This window comes from Etheostoma cragini, chromosome 20 (assembly GCF_013103735.1).
Source record: "Etheostoma cragini isolate CJK2018 chromosome 20, CSU_Ecrag_1.0, whole genome shotgun sequence".
Lineage (NCBI taxonomy): Eukaryota > Metazoa > Chordata > Actinopteri > Perciformes > Percidae > Etheostoma > Etheostoma cragini.
Window position 1 is genome coordinate 2,704,905 of NC_048426.1, and position 4,185 is coordinate 2,709,089.

Below are 4,185 nucleotides of genomic sequence, written 5' to 3' on the forward strand. Positions count from 1 at the left end.
CCCCCCCCCGTTTCTAATGTCATGTCTGAAGCCCACATCACCTCTTCCTACCCTGGGTGTTGTTATGGCTGGCACTCGCCTGATTCCACCCAATTATACTTTCAATATTCAAGAATAGAAACAGACTCACAGACTAATCACATGAATTCTAACCAGGTGTAGTGGGATGACTGACAGCATAAAATAACATTTTATTTATGTGTTCATATATTTTCGCCGGATTCACAAAGAACTCAACCCGAAATAACAGATTAGTGGAGATTGCAGCTGGCAGATAATGACAAACGGGTAGAAACAGGAGGAAAGAAAGGCATCTCATAAAGTATATTGTTAGACAAACACGGTCAAATTGTGTTCACCTTAATAAAACAACACAGGGAGAACAGTCGAGTTACATGCCTGTAAAATGGCTGAACACTGGACTATGAGCAATTAAAAAAGAAAAAAAAAAAGAAGGAAAAAAGGCTGACAAGGTGTTTGTTGTAGCAGTTATGTGAACAGGAGAGGCATTTAGATGTGGAACTTGACTGTACATTTAGACACAGTGGAGCGCATGAGCATTAAAAAGCCACACATACACAAACACACTACTCACAGTGACAAGTATTTGTTGGAAATGGTAGGAGAGGAGAAGAGACAGACAGGAGGGATTTATTCTGAGACAGGTTTGATTTATTTAAGATCTCGCCAACAAAAAAAAGACTAAAGCTGATATTTCTCATTGAAAAGAGGCCGGAGGATTGAAAGAGAGAGGAACACCCTGGAATGTGCCTCAACATGTGATTTGGAGATTCATCGCATCGCATGGAAGATGGCTACAGAGAGAATAAAAGCTCTTTTTGTTGTTGATTTATGTGAGATAATCACATTCATCACATTGACATCATCAGTGTAAATGTGCAGCTGTTGGCACCAGACATAACATAACACCATAAAAAACATTTCACACAACAAGAGTGAGAGAATGCAAATTAATTAAATGAATGGGTTTTACGTCGGGACAAATTTAAGCAGATTTTAAGCCAAGTTATGGATTATATAGTCTATATCCGTGATATAGGACTATGGTTACCTGGTCCTCAGATCTCTGCAGGGTAAATCCAGACAGCTAGCTAGACTATCTGTCCAGTTGGAGTTTTCTGTCACATGACTATTTTGCACACTCTGTGTGGAGTTTTGCAGCACCCATGACAATTGTGATTGGTTTAAAGAAATGCCATTAAACCAGATCAGGTTTTTCTCCCATCCCTGAATGCTGTGTGGAGTAACCAGACCCTGCTTCGCCGCCCTTTGGAGGAGGTCTGGCAAACCAAGACTATGGATTATATTACTATAGTAAAAAAAACAACAACTCAGAATTCCCTCTTAACCTTAGAAAAAGCTGTTGAGCAAAATAATCTTTTTTTCAATGTCCACTTACAAGCTTTTAACTCTATTTTTAGTCATCATCAGTCCATGGAGTTTTGACAGTTGTCATGGAGATGGCTGACCTGTCATCCTCATCATGTGTATGAAACTTCAGCCAACAGTTGATTGTAACACCTTACCCTACAGCAGGGTGTCTGTTTGCATTGAATGTGAATGTGGACCTTAAAGGGACAGTTCAGAAGTGTGTCCAGTGTGGTTGTATGCGCTACTTCTCCGTAGTAGCCGAGTTTAGTAAAGTTTCACAGAACAAAAATTACATTACAGAAATACACAAAATAAATGTGAGGGTGTTGTGGAAATCTGTAATTGCGTATTTAAAAAAAATAAATAAACAAAGTACACACACAAATGTAGACATATACAAAAATACTGTATAGTAGATTACCAGATTGGAGAAGCAGGCAGGAGTACCGACATGGAAGATAAGCAACGTCCTGCTGTGGACGGGGGCAGCAGATAAACACATTTAGACATCTAAAAACATCTCTTTCTGTTTAAGTGGACGCTGTATTTAGAGTATGTTTACGGCTTTACCTTGCTGTCAGGTAGCCCTTTACCACGGGGAACTGAAGCCGTTATCTGTGCTCTCTGAAGCAACAAGACTCTTGACAAAAACAGAGATTTTACCTCGCAGAACACAGAAGTTGCTTCTCTACCGCTGCCTCCATTGGTTAGTTAGTTAGTGTTATTGTGTGACTTTTAACTAGAGAAGGTCCAAAATCATTGTTTTGCTTCCTGATACTGATTCCAATACCTGAAATTGCCTATTGGCTGATACAGAGTTCCAATCCAATACCAGTGTGTTAACAAATACCTATGCAGTATATTATTATGTTTTAACCGCAGTATTCTACTAAACTTGTGTAGATGTGATATGATTGCTATCACTTTAGTTTAACACTTTGTAAAACATGAACACAAACAACAAACGCCAAATAACTTTATTTTTCTATCCAGTTTGACACTCAGTCATGAAAGAAAAGAACAAAAGTAAACTACTTTAAGTACATTTTCTTCTGGAATAAATTACGTGCTATTGGATTGGTGCACAAACCCCAGTACTTGTGATTCTGATACCAGCATGATGGCAGAATCCGAGGCTTTTTCAATACTGGTATCACCAAAACTCACAGTTCTGTTAGTGTTTAAATGTGTTCAGTTGCTGCCCCCGTCCACAGCAGGACTTTGCTTATCTTCCATGTTGGTACTCCTGCCTGCTTCTCCAACCTGGGGGAGGGCCGACCATCATCTACTGGATCTAACACACTGACTATGGAGAAGTAACTCATCCAGCCACACTTTAACAGATCCAAACTATACCTTCAAGCTGTGATTATTTTCTCAAACCACTCAGCTTGTTTTGAACCAAATCTAAAAAGCTGTTGGAGCTGAAAGAAATAATGTCCAAAACTCCAAAAAAATAAGACCCAAGTTGAACCAACCCTGAGTTATCCTTTAGGTAAACAATCCAATGACATAGACAGAACATATTAGGGTTAATGTGATGTCAGAGAAAGTGAAAGAGAGCAAAAGAGAAATAGAGACTGAAGGGGTTAAACACAGAGAAAGGAAAGAGAGAGAAAATGTGTGTTTGGTATCTTGTTTCTTACACACAGCGCATTCACAACCTACGCTCCCTCATGTGACACTACTAAACATGTAGCTAGGCAACAGCGGGCTAAGTCCGTCCGCTGGATTTTGGGCGCAAGGCTTGCCTGTAAATAATTCAGCGGTCCCTCACACACACACACAGACACACACAGGCCTCTCTACCCCTCCCCTGCCCTGCCTTGCCGGCCCGTTCTATGGGTGTGGTTTGTCTGAGGGGCAGCAGCGGAGTGGGGGTTTGTGGGTAGGCGGGATATTTTCGTCTCCGACTGGCTCCTGCGGCCCCTCTTCCATTGATGGGATGGCAGCAGCCCGGCGACGGGGCTTGTGGGTAATGCCACCCTTGGCCTGTGGCTGCTTGCTCTCCCACACTGCAGCCAGACAGACTGTCCACACTGCTCCCGCCGCTGCACAGCTGACAGTGTGCAGGGCACCGCCGCCCCAGACCGCAGTGCCGGACAACACCACATACTGTAGTAATCAATACACAGCACTGCAGACACACACACACACACACATAACTCACTGAGCGAGAGCAGATTTAAGTCGTTGCGGTCGTGCATGCAGTTAAAGGCGTTTTCAGCTTACAAATTGCACAACAAAAAGTTGTCGTGCATGCTTTTGTGTTTTTTTCTAGCTCAGATATAGGCAGATAGGTGATTAAATGTCCTAGATTTGGAAAAAAAAGTAGAGCCATCTGCACTAATAGAAAACAGTAGAGATTATTGAAATATGTGGTTGTATGCAATTTGGATGAATAGACACATATTAGTTGATTACAAAAAAAAAAAGGACTGACATTCGAAAGCCAGCCTCCGGTCTGCCACTGTCACTGCTGGGAGTGTTTGGTCTGTGTCCATTTTAAAGTGTTTGTGAGACGGAGTGGAGGCCCAGTGGTGGGTGGGTGGGGGTCGTGGGTTGCTCCCTAAAATAGCCCGACGGAGAAATGACAGGACAGGTGGGGCAAGGTTAGCACTGGCCTTGGAATAACAGAGTGCTGCCATTAAACCAACAGATTAGCTAACCCTTCGCTGGCCTCCCCATATTTCACATACAGTGGTGTGAAAAAGGGTTTGCCCCCTTCCTCATTTCCTGTTCCTTTGCATGTTTTTCACACTTAAGTGTTTCGGAACATCAAACCAATTTAAA

General features: G+C 42.2%; 1 protein-coding gene across 2 annotated transcripts in view; it reads left to right on the forward strand.

The window, feature by feature from the left end:
• Positions 1-4,185, forward strand: part of LOC117936386 (protein jagged-2-like) — a 65,996-nt gene that overhangs the window by 34,524 nt on the left and 27,287 nt on the right. The window lies entirely within an intron of this gene.